This window comes from Macaca nemestrina, chromosome 3 (assembly GCF_043159975.1).
Source record: "Macaca nemestrina isolate mMacNem1 chromosome 3, mMacNem.hap1, whole genome shotgun sequence".
Lineage (NCBI taxonomy): Eukaryota > Metazoa > Chordata > Mammalia > Primates > Cercopithecidae > Macaca > Macaca nemestrina.
Genome location: NC_092127.1, coordinates 30,615,291 through 30,638,502, shown reverse-complemented (window position 1 = coordinate 30,638,502; position 23,212 = coordinate 30,615,291).

Sequence of the window (23,212 nt, the reverse complement as noted above, 5' to 3'; positions counted from 1 at the left end):
CGTGACCCACTATGCCTGGCCAATCAAATAGAACTTCTATAAATGAAAAACAAAAGTAATTGAAATTAAATATCAATAGAAAATTTAAAGAGCAGAAGTGAGACTTAATGAGCTAAAACTGACAAAACTACCCATAACTTGGAGAAAGGAAGAAATGGAAAACAGAAAAGGTAAATTGGAATGGAGAAGAAACCCAAAAGACGTATTATTTACAAAGGAATGATAATTCTTCTAAGAAACAATTAGGCTGGGTGCCATGGCTCATGCCTATAATCCAGCACTTTGGGAGGCCGAAGTGGGTGGATCACCTGAGGTTAGGAGTTCGAGACGAGCCTGGCCAACGTTGTGAAACCTCATCTCTACTAAAAATACAAAAATTAGCTGGGCATGGTGGTGGGTGCCTGTAGTCCCAGCTACTCGGGAGGCTGAGGCAGTAGAATCTCTTGAACCCGGGGGGCGAAGGTTGCAGTGGGCCAAGATCATGCCACTGCACTCTAGCCTGGGGGACAGAGTGAGACTCCGTCTCAAAAATAAACAAACAAACAAACAAACAAGAAACAATTAAACCCTACTTCAGATCCTTTTCACTTTCTCTTAAAAATGTTTCTGAAATTAAGTAATGCTAGAAGTCTTTAGGAAGTGCGAATTTAGGTTTTTAACTTGTTTTCTTTTTTTTTAGAGACAAAGTCTCACTCTGACACCCATGCTGGAGTGTAGTGGCATAATCATGGCTCACTGCAGCCTCAACCTCCCCGGGTTCAAGCAATCCTCCTACCTCAGCCTCCTGAATAGTTGGGACCACAGGCACGTCCCACCACAACCGGCTAATTTAAAAAAATAAATAAATCTTTTGTAGATATGAGGTCTCCCTATGTTGCCCAGCCTGGTACTTATTTTCTGTTAAACATGAATATACTTTGATGCAATATTAGCATTTTTCTCATACCCTTTAGAAACTCCTTATTACATGATACATATTTTTTTCTTCAGTTCTTTTTTATTCCTCACAAAGCAAACATCTGGGATGTTTAATACAAACTGGAGCATTCTTGACTAACCATTTAAATATTGTCTCTATTTTGGTAGACTCTGACATTAACAAGAATGGCTTCCACCTGTCTCTCGAAGTCTACTGGAAGGCTTTGGAATCCTAATAGCAGAGATTGCATATTTAGTGCCATAGATAACTAAGCATGTAATATTTTAAGTACGTTATTGCAAAAGAAGGGAATGACTAGTAACCTCTCGCAAAGTACAAGAAGGAGGTGGTACACTTTTTTTTTTTTGTAACAACAATTAATCATGACAGAAGGACTCAGATGGGGAAAAGTACAGATGGTTCTTATTACACCCTGCCCCTAACTTGAATTACCATTCCCTACCATAAACAGAATGTGCCAAAACTGTAAGAGAAAAAATCATGAGATAAAAATCTGCAATATTTTGTGCCATCAAATTGTTTAAAACCACAGTGTAATGACAAGTACATCTAGTGAATACAGTGAAGTCAGAAAATCTTTTGCCATAATAAACATCAACAGTCATCAAGTATTTAATTGATTCCAAGGTAATATATACACTGGCAAGTGATTGAATGTAAATATGTTTTAAAGGGAATTTTTCAAGTTCCATCATACTGTCTAGTATAATATTTATAACTCCACTGTAAGCTTTTGTTGCTTTAATAGTTCACTAAGCTTTGACCTACATAAACTAAACTTTTCTGAGTGGTGATTAAGTTTTAATGCCAGATGATGCCTAGACATTTTCAAATGTAAAGATACACATATGGTTTGGAAGAACTTTCAATTATTAATATCAATCAAGTGGTAGATAAGAAGAATACTTTGTAACTTTGGAGGTATTTCTTACCTCCTTCACACATAAGTCTTATGAGATTGTCCTCAATATGGCAATCTGTAATGTAATACTTATTAGGGAAGAGTGCTGTGAAATGGAGACATGCTTTTTATCACTTAAATGTGTGCAGACCCATATACTCAGAACTTTCAGGATTCTGAAAGATATGAGTGCAAACTTGTGTCAGAGAATATACGTTTATGTGGCACTTATTTGGTTTTATGAATGTTTTAGAGGGAAAGTTGCCAGACAAGGACTCATCCTCTAAGGACTCTTGATAGCATGCTGGAACCATTCGTTCTGGACCTGCGCCAGGCCTCAGTGGTCAGCAATGATGATGAGCACTATAGAAAACATGATTTTCAGAAAGAACAATCAAAACAGATTCCGTTTGTTGCCCTGTGGATTGGTTCCAAGAAACATCTTTGTCTCTGGATGATCAAAGCGTGGTCTGATAGGCTAAGAATGCAGTAATTGTTATAATTAGCCAATAATTTTGCAGCAAAGAAAGTTATTAGTGGCTGCTAACTCGTTTGCATGCTAATGTTTTTGGAGGGAGGGGAAAATCTTTTGAGGCTTGACATTTAAAAAATGGATCTGAGTTACTTTTGGCTGTAGTTGTTGTTAGAATAATATACAGGAGATTGTATTTAGGTGATGCTTTCAGAGAATCCTAAAGGGTGGCTGGTAGAACCTGTGTGTAGTTTCTGGTATCTCAGGTAAAGTTGTCCAGAGTGAGCTTCCTCTTGAGGACAAAGGGCAAGAGGAAGAACAGGAGGAGCCTTGGATTTACAGATTCTACCATTTACTCAGAAGAAGAATAAAAATTCAAAACACCTGCCATCTCTCAGGATAGGAAAGCAACACAGCAATTTCTTTTAAACAAAAGCAAACACAGGGCAGCAATGAGAAATTCATTATGAAAGAAAATGAAGCAAGTGTCTGGACTTGGGCCCTTCCCAAGCCCTGAAAACTAAAGTCTGAACATCCTGATAGATGAGTCACTGCCTCCTTCCTGCTAATGTTTGTACCTGAGAATTCTTTTTTTCTTTTGTCGCCATGAGGGAAGGAATTCTTTTTTCCTGTTGGCTCAGTAGAAGAGACTGGAGGATTCCACTCCCGTTTCTTAAGCTGTGGAGTTGTGGTGGATGATGATGTCAGAAAACAGAGAGATATTCCAAAATCCTGGGTTGCAGGTTGGAATTTCACTGCTTTCCCACAGGAATAACAGGGAGCTAGAGTTCTTTGATTCAGCTGCCTGGGGGTTAGCAGATTTGCAAGGTCCTGCTAGGAAACTACCATTTTTAGCATTGTTTCCCTAGGAATATTTTCTTCTAAGCTCCAAAAGAATTCACAAATACCTGTTTTGGTAGTAAAAATAGCAGTTTTGAGCCAGGCATCCATGGCTCACCCTTGTAGTCCCAGTACTTTGGTAGGCCAAGGTGGGTGGATCACTTGGGCCCAAGGAGTTTGAGACCAGCCTGGGCAACATGGGAAAGCCCCCGCTATACAAAAAATACAAAAATTAGCTGGGTGTTGTGGTGTGTGCCTGTAGTCACAGCCACTCAGGAATCTGAGGTGGGAGGATCACCTAAGGCTGGGAAGTAGAGGCTGCAGTGAGCTGTGATTGCGTCACTCACTCCAGCCTGAGTGATAAAGTAAGGCCCTGTCTCAAAAAAAGAAGAATAAAAGAAAAATATTAATAGAAGTTTGTAGACTGAAGACAGCTTAGATTTGAATGTCTTCTTTGTGTTTATTTCTTGATCTTTTCCGTTATAGTGTTTTAATGATGCCCGTTGTTAATTTTATTAATTTTCTTTTGGAGATAAGGTCTCACTTTGTCACCCAGGCTGGAGTGTGGAGTGTAGCGGTGCTAACACAACTCACTGCAGCCTCAACCTCCTGGACTAAGCAATTCTCTCGCCTCAGCTTCCCCGAGCAGCTCAGACCACAGATGCGCACCACCATGCGTTTCTAATTTGTGTTTTTTGTAGAGAAGGGGTTTCGCCATGTTGCCCAGGCTGGTCTCAAACTCCTGGGCTCACATGATCTACCTGACTCAGCCTCCCAAAGTGCTGGGATTATGTTAATCTTACGAATTCTTTTTTCAGTGTCCCAAATTCTTCACCAGTAATAACACAATTGCTCTAAAACTAAATTTAGAATGTTAATGAAAAGTTGTGCTTTGATAAGTATAACAAAACATGGTGAATTGTGCTGGCTTCCTATTTTTTAATTGTAGGAAGGTAAACTATTATTAATATTTATGGACTATTTCCTATCTTTTCAAAGGTTTTGTTAGTCTCACAATGCTGCAGCCAGAGAAGTAGGTGAGATGTATTGTTAATACATATGCAAATTATTCCAATGGAGTGTAATCCTATTTGTCTTTTGTGCTGTATTTGTGCTTTTTTGAATCCACACAATGTCACACCTATGAAGGGAAGCTATCTGTTTAGGAATAATACATTTTCTTTTTCTTCTTTTTTTTTTTGTTTTGGAGACAGGGTCTCACTTTGTCACCCAGGCTGGAGTGCAGTGGCGCAAACACGGCTCACTGCAGCCTTGACCTCCCAGGCTCAAATGATGTTTCCACCTTAGCTCCCCAAGTAGCTGGGGCCACAGGTGCACGCCACCATGCCCGGCTAAAACTTGTATTTTTTTTTTTTTGTAGGAACGGGGTCCCACCATGTTGCCCAGGCTGGTCTCAAATTCCTGGGCTCAAGAGATCTGCCCACCTCAGCCTCCCAAAGTGCAGTGATTACAGGTGTGAGCCACCGCGCCTGGCTGGAAGAATACATTTTCTTCTATTATTCTACCTACTCTTCATTCAGGCTCTCTTTGACCAGAAATAAATAAATAAGTAAAATTCCACAACAAATAATAAAACCAAAATACCTAACCATGCTTGTACTTTAAAAATAAGAAGAAATGGAAGCTCTCCTCTCTGTCGTCCACCCTGCTGCCATCCACTCTCTCCCAATCCAGTCATTTTTCCCTTCAGGAAATAATCTGGACTAGAAATATGTCCAAAATATGTCCTAAGAAAAACTGAATTCTGGCCGGACATGGTGGCTCACGCCTGTAATCCTGAGGCGGGCGAATCACCTGAGGTTGGGAGTTCAAGACCAGCCTGACCAACATGGTGAAACACCATCTCTACTAAAAATAAAAAAAAATTAGCTGGGCATGGTGGCAGGCGTCTGTAATCCCAGCTACTTGGGAGGCTAAGGCAGGAGAATCACTTGAACCTGGAAGGTAGAGGTTGCAGTGAGCCGATATCGCACAACTGCACTCCAGCCTGGGTGACAGAGTGAGACTCAGTCTCAAAAAACAAAAACAAAAAACATAATTCCAGTGGAGGTTTTCTGAAGACTCTTGGTGATAAGGGGTCCTGTTGATTCTGGTGAAAATGTGGGTCAAGACTTTTCTAGTGCATTTCTTGCCAGCACCACCGAATTCTTCAAAACAATTGGGATTCAAATATTACAAACATATCAGTTTGCACTTTTTAACATTATTTCAATAGCACTATTCTTTTCAGTTGCATGTGACAGAAACTTCAACTAGTTCGAGCATAAAGGGCATATACTGTAGATGCTGTATGCGCATACAGTGGTGAAGGCAGGCATAGAAGAGAGCTGCAGGAACAAGGAGTGCAGGGAATGAAATGGGCACAATGACTTCAGGACCCTCTCCTTGGCACCATCTTTCTCTTATTCTTAGTTGTCTGCTGAGCTCTATTCTATAGAAAGATCTACTTGAGAAGATGAGGTATGGCCACAGAAAGCCTCAAGGTTACATTTATCAGTTATTCATTCAAGAAGAGGACAAGCCCCTTCCCTCCAATTTGGGAAGTTCTCGGTGAAGAATTCTTATTAGTCTGGCTTAGAGTGCAGCTTCACCTTGTGAAGTTATCCTTATTCTAGGGGACAGTAGGAATACAAGTGACCCGCCATGATCCGGGGGTAGTTTTTGCAGTGGGTGGGGCAATGTGCAACGGAGCACATGTTTTACAATCTCAACAGAAGCAGGAGGTTGACCAGAAGAAGAAGGATATTGAATCTGGGAGGCAGATGAAAATATTAACTATATAGTCCATTGTATCATTTCTGTTAAGAATTTATATCAACTAGAGAACTTCATAACATGAGGTAAGATGAGACACTCATATTGGGAATTTTCAAGAGAGTTCAATAAAGAGACTATTTACAAGGATGCAAGCGGGATGTAGGGAAACCACAGTGATGCAATTTCTTGGGGCTGGTAAGAGCAAGGGATTAGATTTACCAATCCTAAGTCTGGTCAAGGATGTAGCACTTTCCCTCCTACAGTGACCACCTTAGGGAGGGACATGGAGAATAAATACTTCAAACTTTTGCTGTCCTTCTCGCCCATCTCCTGCTGATGTACTTTATTAGTTGAACCTGCCTAGAAGCAAGCAAACAACAGAGTCCATTGATGTAGTCCTTAGAGGTCAGCCTACCAGTACAGGGACCAGAGTGGAAATGGGTGGTGATCTGGAGGGCCAAACGGAAAATTTGCAGCATGGCCTTGTTTACCTACAGACCGATACACATGCATATACATGTACATTTCATGTGATAGAAACAACCATGTAACTGAATAGTCAATTTAGTCATATACATAAACATGTCAATGAGATATTATCCGTGATATTCAAAGATTAACTTGTCATCAAGTATTGCATAAACAAAATCTAAAGGTTATTATTTCCCTTTAACATTTTTTTCTAACCACACTTTAAAATACCACTACATTGCATTGGATCATTTTGTAATTGTGTTTCTATAATGATGAGAGATTTCTAGTAGATGAGTGGCCTGGAAAAAATTCAAAGAGACAGCGTGGCATAATGAAAGCTTTTAGAGGCAGGCCAACTTGGATTTGAATCCTGTGTGATAATCTTGGTCACTTTAACTTCATCTGCACCAACAGCGTGTAGGACAAAGCAATCATATCTGGTGACAGGATGTGTCATAGACCAATACTCAGGGACTTCCACTATGCATAAATCACCAACATTCACGTTTTTAGATCCAATTAAAATAGTGATGCCATGACTATCAAGCATCAAGCGGAGCATAATTTGACTCATCTTTTTTTTTTTTTTTTTAATTCTGAAAGCTCTTCAGTATTTTGTAATGAGGGCTCACAGTTTACAGTTATGAACATCCATGAGCATTGGATAATGCTAAAACTTTTGCTTCACTAGTGACAGCAGAAAAAAAAACCTTGGCTGGTGGCACTAATTTTTTTCATGTAATCAAGATTTTGCCACTAACTAGGCCTTTAGACCAATAGTTGGCTTTTAGCTTCCCTAATGATGGGGATGGTGGTGATGATGAGGATGCTGCTGACATTTAGGGTACTGTGTACTATGTGCTTCACACATGTTAATTCTTCCAACAACTGTGAGTCAGACATTATTGTCCCAGTTTTACAGGTGAAGAACTTGCAGCTCAGAGGGTTGTTAAAACAAGATCACACTTCTAATAAGCATTAAAACTTATTCTCAAATCCTGGTCTGTGTCATTCTAACACTTTCCTTGATGGCTAAAGAATACAGACTCCCAAAAGATTGCTCTTCTAACTTACAGTTTTAATTCCGGGTGATACGTTTACTCTGTTATTATACAGCATACAGCAAGCTATAATTAATTTCACAGTTACTTCTGACTATTTTGGTAACTGCTGTTTTGATTTCTATTAGTTGAAATATCTATCTATGTGATGTCTCGTTACTAGAATAGTAATGGGACAACCAGCATATTATGAAAAAAATCCAGCATATTATGAAAAGCATTTTATTTTAAATGCTTAACAAAAGCATGTTATTTTCATCTACAGTTTGAATACATGCTCATAATTTAAAATGTAGGAAAAGTAGGGGTAAAGTCCTGATGTCCATTTTTTTTAAATGGTAGTAAACAGTAATAAATACTTTAAAACCAACTTAAACAATTTTTTCCTTTCTTTTGTTTCTTTTTTTCTTTAGAGATAGAGTCTTGCTCTGTTGCCCAGGTTGGAGTGCAGCAGTGCAATCATAGCTCACTGCAGCCTCAAACTCCTGGGCTCAAAGGATCCTCCCATCTCAGCCTCCAGGGTAGCGGGGATTACAGACATGCATCACCATTCCTGGCACTAAACAGATTTTTTTTTTTTTTTTTTTTTTTTGAGACAGAGTCTCGCTTTCACCCAGGCTGGAGTGCAATGGCACAATCTAGGCTCACTGCGGCCTCCGCCTCCCAGGTTCGACCAATTCTCCTGCCTCAGCCTCCCAAGTACCTGGGATTACAGGCACCTGCCACCACACCTGGGTAATTTTTGTATTTTTAGCAGAGACAGGGTTTCGCCATGTTGGCCAGGATGGTTTCGAACTCCTGACCTCAGGTGATCTGCCCACCTCCAAAGTGCTAGGATTATAGGTGTGAGCCACTGCACCTGGCCTAAACAGATTTTCTTTTTTTCTTTTTCTTTCTTTTTTTTTTTTTTTTTGAGACAGAGTTTCACTCTTGTTGCGCAGGCTGGAGTACAATGGCGTGATCTCAGCTCACCCCAACCTCCGCCTCCCAGGTTCAAGCGATTCTCGTGCCTCAGCCTCCCTAGTAGCTGGGATTACAGGGATGCGCCACCATGCCCAGCTAATTTTTGCATTATTAGTAGAGACAGGGTTTCTCCGTGTTGGTCAGGCTGGTCTTGAACTCCTGACCTCAGGTGATCTGCCGCCTAGGCCTCCCAAAGTGCTGGGATTACAGGCGTGAGCCATTGCACCTGGCCCAGATTTTCTTTTAATGTGTTTTTCTTAGGAGGGTTTTTTCTTGGGAGGGAAGGTTAGCTTCTTTGGTTTCTAACCCAAAGTTTGAGGTTAGTAATACTTTCTTATAAATTATTCTCATTATTTAATAAGATGACATGCTTTATAAACCCAGCTGTATTAGAAATGTATAATCAAATTTTTCTTTTATACTTTTAAAATTTATCGAAAAATTTCTTTCATTAAAACAGATGCTACTATACTCAGAAGACAAAGTCCCATTGCTTAATTCATTTCTAACTTAGTGTTCAAGCATGATATAAAGAGATCTTTAATTACCTAGAAAGAAACTCTTAAGTAACAGAGTGATGATGACTAATATACTGAAAACAAAATAAAAACAGAGGCCTTCAGTGTAATGGAACAAAGTAATATGCTGTCAAATAAAGTACTGAAACTGAGATATGTAAACCAATGCTATTATGGTAGCAAACAGGTGGCACTTTCATTTTCTTGTCCAATTACCAAAGAGGGGATGTAATCAAGAGTCTCAAGTTGACACATAAATAACATAGAAAAAAAGGCAAGCTACCTCTAAAAGTCATATTTTAAATGTGAAAAAAAAGCAGAGGACTGGGGAGACAGATATTCGAAAATTAAATCTAAACTGATTTTGTTTTTGATTTTGCTTCAAAAATTAAATGGAAAGTAAAGGGGGAGAAATTGGAAAGAACAGCATACAAATAATGTTTGTTAAAGAAAGTTGTCAGTGTATTATGTATTTTATGTCATGATTCCTGTGCAGTCATGAGCACCAAAGCTTGCTCTGAGATCCAGAACAGTGCCTGGCTTTGTAGTAGATCTCCAGTAAATATCCCTTAAATAAACAAATTCCCAAGCAATTGGCAGGAATCCAGACTAGAACTTGATAGCACTAGTTCTACACAAATTTTGTGAATCTCAAAAAGATGAGGGTGGGGAGTTCCTACTGGCATGGAAATGGCCCCATCCTAAAGGCAAATAGTGCCCCAGTGAAGAAACACTGGGTGCTTCAAGACTTTCCCTACTCAAATGCAAATATTTTTCATAGAAGCACTTCACTAAGTTGGTCAGCACTTTTTATCTTAGGCTAAATAAATTTGAGAGAACCTTCCAAAGCCTGGGTATTTAATGGAGAAGAATGGTTGAGGGTTAGAAGATGAAGAAAGCTTGAGGATTACATGGGTGGATTGTAAGGAAAGCCATGGGATTGTGTGGGTGGATTATAAAGAAAGGCAGGAAGTAAAAAGACAAACTTCTCACTTGACATTGGGCATAGAGGTGGTCCTACACAACTCGAACTTTACCTAGTTTCCTAGATCAATATTTCCAATGGATAAACTAATTTGTCATCTAAAAACCAACTGGAGGCAAGGGATGGTGGCTCATGCCTGTAATTCCAGCACTTTGGGAGGCTGAGGCAGATGAATCACTTGAGGTCAGAAGTTCGAGACCAGCCTGGTCAACATGATGAAACCCCGTCTCTACTAAAAATACAAAAATTAGCTAGGCATGGTGGTGCAAGCCTGTAATCCCAGCTACTCAGAGGCTGAGGCAGGAGAATCTCTTGAACCTGGGAGGCGGAGGTTGCAGTGAGCTGAGATCGTGCCACTGCACTCCAGCCTGGGCAACAGAGTGAGACTCCATCTCAAAAAATCTAATAAATAATAAATAATAATAATAATAAAACCTGGAAACTTTAAAACACTGTAATGGTGTAAGTGTTTGTGTCCCTCCCAACATTCATGTGTTGACATCCTAACCTCCAAGGTGATGTTTTTTAGAGGTGGGGACTTTTGGGAGGCAATTAGGTCATGAGGGCTCCACCCACATGAAAGGAATTAGTGGCCTAAAAAAGAGACTCCAGAGAGCTTCCTCGCCCCTTCCACCATGTAAGGACACAGCAAGAAGCTGCCATCTAAGAAATCAGGAAACTGATCCTCACCAGACACTGAATCTGCTGGTGCACACCCTGTTCTTAGGCTTTCCAGCTTCCAGAACTGCGAGAAATAAATTTCTGTTGTTTATAAGCGACCCAGTTTCAGGTATTTTGTTATAGCAGCCTGAGCAGGCTAAGACAAATATACTGATTTCTGTTCAAGAAGTGTTCTAGTCACGAAGACTTGGGATTTTTGTAGTTGCTGTTTGCATTGCAAATTGTTTGGTTTTACCAAGCCAGAGATCAACCATATATTTAAAGCACAAAAATTTGGAATCCTGAATTTCATTTTGGTTTCTGCTTTAATTTGGTGTTCTATGTGGGTTCTATATTTGACACATGAAAATTGTCACAGGATATTAATTTTTACTTTTAATCACTTTTTGGTTTTGGTTGTTCTTTCCTGTTTTTAATTAGATTTTTAGTAGTAGGAAAAGTGGGTTTGAGGAGAGTGTTTTTAAAAAACACTAATGCATTCTCAGGCTGAAAAAAAAAAAGAAAAAATATTAATGCATTTTAATTTTAATTGTATTATTTATGTTGCTTATGAAGCACTTCTCTAGCATTTAAATCCCACCTACAGTCTCAAAATGATCTTTTGCTTTATTCCATCTCATCTCCCATTATTATCAAATAATAAAAATGGGAAATGGAATAATAATGAGAATCCCAGTTGTCTTTTGGCACGTCTTGATGTACAAAGTGACTGTATAGACTTTTTCTCTTGCCTCTAGAAGCTTACAGTCTAGAAAAGATATATGTGTTCTGATACACAGACAACAAAGACTTAATTTTTTAAAATTTTTTTTGAGATGGTCTCACTCCATTGCTCATGCTAGAAAGCAATGGCACAATCATGGCTCACTGCCGCCTCCAACTCCTGGGCTCACATGATCCTCCCACCTCCGCCTCCCTAGTACCCAGGACTATAGGCACAAGTTACCACACCAGGCTAATTTTAGATTGTTTTTTGCAGAGACAGGGGTCTCCCCTATGCTGCCCAGGCTGCTCTTGAACTCCTGAGCTCAAGCAGTTCTCCTGCCTCGGGTCTCAAAGTGCTGAGATTACAGGTATGAGCCACCTCATTGAGCCCCTTAATTGATTCTTGAGCTGATTCATAAATGGGCAGTAACTTATTGTGACATACAGATTAAAGCAGCACTTCCCATTGTTAACACTTTTGGTATCTCCTTATGATGAGTGCCCCCTACCATCTATTTCTATTTCTGTACGTATATCTATCTATACCTCTTTTAAAAAATACAACAAAATTGGGCTATCAGGGTAAATATGATTTTTTTTCTTTTTTTCTTTTTTTTTTTTTTTTTTTTTTTGAGACGGAGTCTCACTCTGTCACCCAGGCTGGAGTGCAGTGGCACGATCTTGGCTCATTGCAACCTCCGCCTCCCAGGTTCAAGTGATTCTCCTGTCTCAGTCTCCCAAGTAGCTGGAATTACAGGCATGCACCACCGCACCTGGCTAATTTTTTGTATTTTTAGTGAAGATGAGGTTTTGCCATGTTGGCCAGACTGGTCTTGAACTCCTGACCTCAGGTAATTCACCCACCTCAGCCTCCCAAAGTGCTGGGATTACAGGCATGAGTCATCACACCCAGCCGATTCTTTTCTTACTAAGTATATTGTGAGCAATACTCACGTTATTAAATAATTTTGAGAATGTAATTTTAGGCTGGTCATGGTGGCTCATGCCTGGAGTCCCAGCACTTTGGGACCCCAGGCAGGAGGATTGGTTGAGCTCAAGAGTTCAAGACCAGCCTAGGCAGCACCGGGAGACTCTTGTCTCTACAAAAAATACAAAAATTAGCTGGGTGTGGTGGCGCACACCCAACTACTTGGGAGGCTGAGATGAGATCACATGAGCCTGGGAGGCGGAGGCTGCAGTGAGCCGTGTTTGCTCTGTACTCCACTGCACTCCAACCTGGGTGACAGAGTGAGACCCTGTCTCCAAAAAGAGAGAGAGAGAAAAACAAAAAGAAAATGTGATTTTAAAGCTGTAGAGTATTTTATTCTATTGCTTTAACACAATTTATTTAATAAGTCCTTTCTTGTTGAATATTAAGATTATAACCACCTTTGCATTATTGTAAACAGTGGTACAGTTAACTCTTATTTACTTATAACTAATTTTTAGAAGTGATATAATGAGTCAAGGAGGGCCTGGAATTCTGTGTACAAATTATTGGGTTTTTGATTTTCTCATCTTTTCCCATCCAGACTCTGTTGAAACTCAACACTTATTCATTTAATGAATAAGTTTACGTGAGAGTTCTTTAAAAGTTGTGCTTCTAGGCTGGATGCGGTGGCTCATGCCTGTAATCCCAACACTTTGGGAAGAGGAGGCGGGCAGATCACTTGAGGTCAGGAGTTCGAGACCAGCCTGGCCAACATGGCAAAACCTTATCGCTACTAAGAATACAAAAAAAAAAAAAAACAAAAAAAAAACCAGGTGGGCGTGGTGGCAGTCACTTGTAATCCCAGCTACTCTGGAGGCTGAGGCAGGAGAATCATTTGAACCTGGGAGGCAGAGGCTGCAGTGAGCTGAGATTGTGCCATTGCACTCCAGCCTGAGTGACAGAGTGAGATTCCATCTCAAATAAAAAAATAAATGTTGTGCTTCTACTATGAGGAGATAAAACCATAAAGAAAAAAATCAAGCAGAAAAATGAATAAATCTAACAATTCCCCTTTTTTCTCTCTGTGTGTGTGTGTGTGTGTGTGTGTGTGTGTTTTGAACCTGAATGACAGAAGGGTTTATCAAATATGAGCCTAGAAAAAATGAATGGACTCAAGACTGGGAATAGGAGGTTAAGAAAGGCATTTGGTGACAAGCTGGGAGTGCTGAAATATTATCTTCAAATAAATATTAAGAGATTTTAGAAAAAAAGATGTTCAATTACATTTTTACTAATGTAATTAATCTGATCATAATTAGAAACTACATTGCAAAACCCATCCTGGTTATATTGGCAGGTAAATAATCAATTCAACTGCTTACCTATTTCCTATGTTTGAAATTAAACTATTGGGGCTAGGTGTGGTGGCTCATGTCTGTAATCCCAGCACTTTGGGAAGCTGAGGCAGGAAGATGGCTTGAGCCTAAACTGGTCTCAAATTCCACAATGAGATGCCATCTCTACAAAAAACACACACATACAAAAAGAAATTTAAGTTTTGGATTTTTCCAGTCTCCTTGGTTTGTTTTAACACCTGACAGCATAATCAGAGCTGAGTTTACTGGCTCCTAGTATTTTATTAGATTTCTATTTAAATGTAGGTTTTGGTGTTTATTAATCATTTGGGAGATAGATTCCCAATGGTGCAATTTTCTCGTTTAAAATGTATGCTTGGCCGGGTGCGCTGGCTCACGCCTAGACTCTCAGCACTTTGGGAGGCCAAGGCAGGTGGATCACCTGAGGTCAGGAATTCAAGACCAGGCTGACCAACATGGAGAAAGCCCCCATCTCTACTAAAAATACAAAATTAGCTGGGTGTAGTGGCGCATGCCTGTACTTGGGAGGCTGAGGCAGGAGAATCACTTGAACACGGGAAGCAGAGGTTGCAGTAAGCCAAGATCACGCCATTGCACTCCAGCGTGGGGAACAAGAGAGAAACTCCATCTCAAAAAAAAAAAAAAAAAAGTATGCTTAACTCTTGTCAAAGATAATACATGTTAGGTGTGCAAATCAAAGTAAAACTATGAATAGGCCATGCCTTGGGAGATTAAATGCTGCCGATTTCTCACTGTCAGAAATTGCCTTATTTCTTTCACATTTCACTAATTCAGTTGAGTCCCTCGTGTATCCTAGTCATACATTATTATGTAATTTTTAGGGTAAAAATGCTCTGTTCTTCCAGAAATCATCTCTTCTGAAGATTCATTTAACTTTGTTTAAAACCATAGCCTTGAGGAGTAGTCATATTTTGAAAATATGTCAGTTTTGCCATACCCATCATCCTTTTCATTTCTGGAGAAACTATGAAAACTAGGACAAGTTGATTTTAATTAATATTCTCATAATTCTCTCTAGAGTGAATTGTAATTTCCATTACTTCAAAAATGCTTCTGGAATCCCAGGAGACAATATTCCCCAGCTTAACTAAAGAGTTATAAGTGGTATAGTAAATATTAGTACGGTATTGTGATTTAAGAAAATTGTTGGCCAGGCAAGGTGGCTCATGCCTGTAATCCCAGCACTTTGGGAAGCCAAGGCGGGTGGATCACTTGAGCTCAGGACTTCAAGACCAGCTGCATCAACATGGTAAAACCCTGTCTCTACTAAAAATCCACACACAAAAAAAATTAGCTGGGCATCGTGGCGCATGCCTGTAATCCCAGCTACTGGGGAGGCTGAGGCAGGAGAATCGCTTGAACCAGAAAGTCAGAGGTTGCAGTGAGCCGAGATCGTGCCACTGCACTCCAGTCTGGCAAGAGAGCAAGACTCCATCTGAAAACAAAAACAAAACCTAAGGATTAGGTCCTGTTACATGTTGTGTTTTATGAATTTGTTAGCAATCTACAAATTTAATAATACGAATGCGGATGGGTTATCATTTTGTATGAGATAAGGAAGTGTATTTAGAGGACAGGTACAGTTACAAAAGTTACTGTACTACCTCTGTAGAGCATAGAGCAATCATTTAATTTGGTTATATGTAGGGCGAAGCTATCACACGTATTTGTGTTAGAAAAAAAAAAAAAAAAACACGAAAAACTTCCTGCAATCATGGAAACCAGAATAAGGCCTGATACCTGAGTGTTAAACAGGTTTGCAATCACCCTGAGTAATCTAGCAGACAATCCACCACCCATCCTGTTATATAAGGAATCATAGTTTTTTTTTAAAAAGGATACATTTAAATTTAGACAGTTTTTTGGCTGATGCACTCTTGCGAAGTGGTCCTTGAATAAGAAAAGGTGACTTATCACAGTCACAGCACACAGCCATTGTTCCTGGTTGCACACATTGTTCCTGGTTGGGGCAGGTGCCCCCAAATCATGCTGGATTATCTTTCCATGGTCCCCTCACAGCTGACCAGGCCTGGATATAGACTCTTAGAAATCTTAAATGCTGACAAAATTATGGTGCAGTACCCCTATATTCAATAAAACAATGCTAAATTTTTTTTTTTTGAGACAGAGTCTCGCTCTGTCGTGCAGTGGTGCGACCTCAGTTCACTGCAACCTCTGCCTCCCATCTGCAGCCAATCAAGTGATTTTCCTGCCTCAGCCTCCCAAGTAACTGGGATTATAGGCATGCACCACCACGCCCGGCTAATTTTTGTATTTTTAGTAGAGGTGGGGTTTCACCATGTTGCCCAGGCTGGTCTCGAACTCCTGACCTCAGGTAGTCCACTCACCTTGGCCTTCCAAAGTGCTGGGATTACAGGTGTGAGCCACTGTGTCCAGTCAAATAATGCTAATTCATTAGAGTCCAACAACTTCTGATTTTTCTTTTAATGATATTTAATTATTTCATTGAATTTCTTAGGAACTGTACTGTTACTGTGATTAGATAAAAAATGTTTTCATCAGTAGGAAGTACATGCTGAAATATTTTGAGGTTTAGTGTCATGATGTTTGGAACTTGCAAATTTTTTAGCAAAAAAGCCCTATGTGTATACACACACACATACACACATACACACACACACACACACACACACACACACAGAGAAAGACAGAGAGAGAGAGAGAGACAAAACAACAGGCAGAAAGACAAAGAGAGACAGAGATGGGCACAGACAGAGACAGAGAGATAGACCAAAATATGTACGATTTTTTTTTTCAAATTTTCTGTAGGGGGGGAACCACATAATCACTAAAAATAGAATGCCAAGTATCAAAAGAAGCATAGTTGATAAGTATTTTGTGTAAATTTATGTATTTATTTTTTTGAGGCAGGGTCCTCCTCTGTCGCCCAGACTGGAGGGCAGTGATGTGACCACTGCATGCTGCTCACCGCAGCCTCAACCTCCCAGGCTCAGGCAATCCTCCAACCTAAGTCCCCCAAGTATCTGGGACTACAGACATGCACCACTATGCCTGGCTAATTTTTTTTTAATAGACTTGGGGGGTCTCATTATATTGCCCAGGCTGATCTCAAACTCCTGGGCTCAAGCAATCCTCCTGCCTTGGCTTCCCGAAGTGTTCAGATTACAGGCCTGAGCCACTGCAACTGGCCAAGTCACTCATTTTAGATAAATGGATTTACAAACACACACAGACATAAATTCAATCAACCTCAAAAGTCACTGGACAAATGCCAATTACTTTCTAAAGAAGTCCAACCTTTAAAAACAAACTATCTAGTTCCTTTTGATGAATTTTTTCTTCTACAACTTCAGCCTTCTACCAACTCAGAACCTAAGAATCAATAAAGCAATATTTCTTATACTGCCTTAATCAAAAATAGATATTTTCTTCTTTTTTCATCCAATTAGTACAATTTATTGACTGTCTGTTTATGCCAGGGCTAGTGATGGGCTCTGAATATGCAAAAATAAAAAGACAAGGGCCCTGTCTTCAAGTTCACAGTCAATTGGTGAGGCAGATTTTTGACACATAATTACGGCATGATGTAAAAAGTATTATAATAAATGTATGTGTAAGTTGCTATGGGATCATGGTTTAAGAAGCCTTAATTTATCTGATGAGAAAGGGAGGAGGTGATAAATCAGGTTATAATGATACAATAATAAGTAATAATGGCAACAACAATAATAATAACAGTGGTCATACACCAGGCAAGTCCTAAATACAAAAGTTATAGAGGGGTAGGTAAGGGTTGACAGTTGGCATAAGCCAATACAAATTACCAGATAGGGAAGAGGACCAGGATATGGCAATACAAATCTTGGGTAAAAAAATGCTAGCAAGTCTACCTGGCTAGAACATTTTTGCCATTGCCACAAACTCCATTCACATGTATTTCTCATATGTCATCTAGCTAATATTGCCTCCACCCGAAAGAGGCCTTGAGGCTCACAGGAGGTAGGTATGCCATTTGCCTCTGGATAAACAGCTGGTGTGTGGCAATACAAAATTTAGGTTAGAACTCAGGTGTCTCAGAGATTTGCTCCATTTAGTATGTAACGCCACCTGCCCACAGACCTTTGCTCAGGAGAGTCTTTAATAAAAAAGGAGTGGGAAGTTCAGCACCAGGGCTTGTACCTGTAATCGCAGCTACTTGGGAGACTGAGGCAGGAGGGTCTTTTGAGCTCAGAAGTTTGAGGCCAACCTGGGTAGCATAGCAAGATTGTCTTTAAAAAAAAAAAAAAAAAAAGGTGGAATTGGGAGTAGGAATTTCACAGGTGAACCAAGGAGAAAAGAGAATTGTAGTCAGGAGGTGCATATGCAAGGCATTAAGGAATTAGAGAGTTTGGCAAATACTCCTAGGCTCATTTAATTATTAGGCATAATTGGGGTAGAAGGTATTAGAAGAAAAAACTAGAGAGTCCTACCTGGGCCGGAACACAGGACTCTTGAATATTATGCAAAGGGAATTGTACTTTATGGAGTAAGCACTGCAAAGCCACTGAAAGACCTTAAGCTTTGGAATTCCATGATCAGATTTGGTTTTTAGAAAGATGACTGTGCAAAGGCCAGGCAGACTCTAACAAGAAGGGAGTCAGCCAAGGGCAAGGGCCAAGCAGGGGTTGAGCCTGCTCTGTGACTGGAGGCACCTGGCAGGATAAAAACGTCTTACCCTTTGCCTGTATTCTCTACATAATTTACAGTCCTTCTTTCAACATGGCAAAAGGTATCATTTTTCCAAAATAATCATAAAAACCATCATGCCAACATGTTATTTTAAAACTGTGGTGGCCCATGCCTGTAGTCCCAGCTACTCAGGAGGCCGAGGTGGGAGGATTGCTTGAGTCCAGGAGGTTGAGACTGCAGTGAACTGTGATCACATCACTGCACTCAGCCTGGGCAAAAGAGCTAGACCCTGTCTCCAAAAAATAAAATAAAATAAAATAATAAAATAACATAAATAAAAGAAATAACAACATAATATATTTAAAAGGTACCATTTTTGCAAATGGTGCCCAGGGAAACAATGGTTTCCTCTACTACTTCCAGCAATGCTTCTCCTTAAATGGCATTTTGGAGGGATTAAAGACAGAAAATAAGGTTTAGGAGAAAGAGTACCTGAACTAGGTCAATGACAGTAGGAATGGTGGTGGGGAGGATTGGCTATGTGATTCAACATTACTTGATAACTGATTGACTACGGGACCAAAAGTGAGAAAGCATATCGAAGATGACTCCTGGTTTTGCCTGAGCAACTGGGTAGATGGTGGTGTAGGATATGGGAATATTTGGAGAGAAGATTTTGGAAGACAGATGCTGAGTTTAAATTTGAACATGTTAATTTTGCATTTGGATGCCAAAATTGTTTCAGCACCACAAATTAAAAGATTGTCCTTCCTCTACTGCATCTTTCTAGGAAATCAGTTGATCATATTTCTGTGGGTCTATTTCTGGCCTTTCTATTCTTCTATAAATACAGAAGTCTGGAGGTCTGGGGTGTCATTTAGGATAAAATTCAGATTTAGTGTAGTTTCATTGGTCTATGAGTCTATCATCTTGCTAATAATGCACTATCTTGATAAGTGTAGCTTTATAGTAAATCTTCAAGTGGGGTGATGTGGATCCTTCAACTTCATTATTTTTCTATCAAAAGTGTTTTGCTGGGGGAAGGAAAGGAGCGGGGAAGGGTTGAAAACTAACTGTTGGGCACTAAGCTCAGCGCCTGGGTGATGGGATCATTGACACCCCAAACCTCAGCATCATGCAGGTAACAGACTGGCACATGTACCCCCTGAATCTAAAAGAAAAGTTGAAAAAGAGAGAAAAATGTTTTGCCCTTCCATATGAATTTGACAATTGGCTTGCTAATATATATAAAGAAACTTACTAGAAGCGTTGATTTGATAAATCAAATTGCAGAAAACTGACATCTTAATAATATTGAGTCTTCTAACCCATGAACGTGGTATATTTTTCCATTTACTCAGACATTTTAAATTTCTTTATAAGGGTTTTATAGTCTTCTGAATACGGATCATGTATTTATTTTGTTATATGTATCCCTAAGTACTTCATTTGTTTTTGCTGAACTTTTTGATTTTGAGATGCCTGTGTACGTCTATGTGCAGATGTGGGAAAATAAATACAGAAGTCTAGAGGTCTGGGGTGTCATTTAGGATAAAATTCAGGTTTAGCGTAGTCACATTTCTCAGAACATGTCAGATTTTTCAAGGACAAAAAACAGAGAAGAAAATAGTCCTGAGGACTAAGTCATCTTAATCACCAAATCACCAACAAACGGTTAATTATGGCACTTGATGTTCTAAGTTTAAGAAATGAGTCAAGGAAGACCCAAGAACCCCCATAATGAGATGGCACCAAAGAGTATGTGTCTAGATCCTGACTCTGGGAACATGCTAAGTCTCTGTTCTCATATTTGTAAAACAGGTGTAGTAATAGTGCCCATCTCATAGGGTTGTTGGAAGATTCAGACAGACAGTCACTTGGAGGACTTGGAACAATGCTTGGCATATAGTGAGCACTCAACATCTGTCAGTCATTCTTACCAGTTGTATAAATTACTTTCTGGGAGCTTACTGTGGGAAGGTCTTAGAAAAGACGTCATGATTTTTAAGATTCCTGGTATTTTCTGGTAATGACTGTTGATTTTCACAAGAAAACTTGGGATTCACTACTAAAATAATTTTTCTCACATGAGATATGCCCAGGCCTGGGTACAAAGATAAACTGCATATAAAACAAAATTTGTTGTTTGGTGCAGTGGCTCATGCCTTTAATCCAAGCACTTTGGGAGGCCAAGGCAGGAGGCTCACTGGAGCCCAGGAATTTGACACAAGCCTGGGCAACATAGTGAGACCTATGTCTACAAAAATAAAATAAAAACAAAAAATTAGCCACACATAGTGCCGCATGCCTGTAGTCCCAGCTACTTGGGAGGCTGAGGCAGGAGGACTGCTTAAGCCCAGGAGATCAAGGCTGCGGTGAGCCATGGTCACACCACTGCATTCCAGCCTGGGCCACAGAGTGAGACCCTGCTGCAAACTAAATAAATCAATTGTAACATCTGGAATTCCCTGCTAAAAGCTCTTCCTTTAGAAACCATGCCGGCTTGCATTTTTAAAAAAATTAATACATAATTATTGTATATATATAGATGGAATACATGTGATATTTTGATACATCCATTTAATGAGTAACAATAAATCAGAGTATTTAGGATATTCATCACCTCATTCATTTATTATTTCTTTGTGTCAGGAATATTTCAAATCTTCTAGATATTTTGAAATATATAATAAATTGTTGTTAACTGTAGTCAACTTACCATACCAACAAACACTAGAACTTATTTCTTCTGACTGTATGTTATTTATTTGTTTTGAAACAGGGTCTCTGTCACCCAGGCTGGAGAGCAGTAGAGTGCAGTGGTGCCATCTTAGCCCACTGCAACCTCCACCTTCTGGGCTCAGGATCCTCCCACGCCAGCCTACCGAGTAGCTGGGACTATAGGTGCACACCACCACACCTTTTAAAAAATTGTGTTAATTAAATTAAATCATGCTAATTAAATACATATTTGAATTACATAATAATTTAATTAAATACATAAATTAATTAGGTTGTGTTAATTAAATACAAAAATTTGGCTAATTTTTGTATTTTTTGATAGAGACGGGGTTTCACCATGTTGGCCAGACTGGTCTCAGACTCCTGGGTTCAAGCCATCCACCTGCCTCAGTCTCCCAAAGTGTTGGGATTACAAGCATGAGCCACTGCGCCTGTCCCTAACTGTATGTTTATACCCATTAATCAACCTCTCTCTTTATCTCCTACACCCCCTGCTTGCTATTTTTGATATGTGTTTCAAATATCTCCCAGATGAAGTATGAGAAACGTGATTAGGTATTACCATGGACTCGGAATTCATATTTTTCCTCCCTATTCCTCCTGTTTCCCCAATTATTGCCTAGCTTTGCTCACAGATCTTATCCCCATGGTTTAGTCTGTCTCCAGCCCTAGATGAGACCAGAGTCCTTCAAAATAATCTCACTTTAGGGAAAGGACAGAAATTGGACAATGACAACTGGCACTTTGATAGGGAAAAGGGGAGAATTGAAACTCTTTACTAAAGTTGTTGTTTCTCCAATTTCATTCTCACTGTGTTTATAAAAGCCAAAGAAATGTCTTGCTCAGAAAGGGGACCACTCTCTAATATTGGCAGGTACCAGGATAGAGGCCTACAGTTAACTGTGCTTCTGAGATAGTAACAGAAAGTATAGATTCTCTAATCAGGCAAAAGTGTCTGTACTCCTCTGAGATCTCTTGCAGTATATTGCCAGGAAAAAGCCAATCGGTCTGAGACTCAGTGCCAAGGCTTCTGCTACCATTCCTCCCAGAAATTCTTGGATGACTTTGTCTTCACAAGTTTCCATAGATCTTGATGGAAGTTGTGTTACACTACATAAAGTGTGTCTTGCAAGTATTGTTAAATGACCATCAAGATAAATCAGTAGACACTGATATTCCTCACAGAATTAGAAAAAACTTTAAAATTCATATGGAACCAAAAAAGTGCCCATAGAGCCAAAACAATCCTAAGCAAAAAGAACTTAGCTGGAGGCATCAGGCTATCCGACTTCAAACTATACTACAAGGCTACAGTAACCAAAACAGCATGATACTGGTACAAAAACAGACACACAGACCAATGGAACAGGATAGAGATCTCAGAAATAAGACCACATATCCACAACCATCTGATCTTCGACAAACCTGACAAAAACAAGCAACGGAGAGAGGATTCCCTATTAAATAAATGGTGCTGGGAAAACTGGCTAGCCATATGCAGAAAATTGAAACTGGACCCTTTCCTTACACCTTATACAAAAATTAATTCAAGATGGATTAAAGACTTAAATGTAAAACCTAAAACCACAAAAATCCTAGAAGAAAACCTAGGCAATATTATTCAGGACATAGACATAGGCAAAGACTTCACGACTAAAATGCCAAAAGCAATTGCAACAAAAGCAACAATTCACAAACGGAATCTAATTAAAGTAAAGAACCTCTGCACAACAAAAGAAACTATCATCAGAGTGAGCAGACAACCTACAGAATGGGAGAAAATTTTTGCAATCTATCCATCTGACAAAGGTCTAATATCCAGAATCTACAAGAAACTTAAACAAATGTACAAAAAAAAAAAAAAAAAACTATAAAGTGGGCAAAAGACAGGTGAAGAGACACTTCTCAAAAGAAGACATTTATGCGACCAACAAACATATTTTAAAAAAGCTAAACATCACTGATCATTAGAGAAATGCAAATCAAAACCAAAATGAGATACTAGCTACACCAGTTAGAATGGTGATGATTAAAAAGTCAAGAAACAACAGATGCAGGAAAGGCTGTGGATAAATAGGAATGCTTTTACTCTATTGGTGGGAATGTTAATGAGTTCAATCATTGTGGAAGACGGTGTGGTGATTCCTCAAAGATCTAGAACCAGAAACAGCATT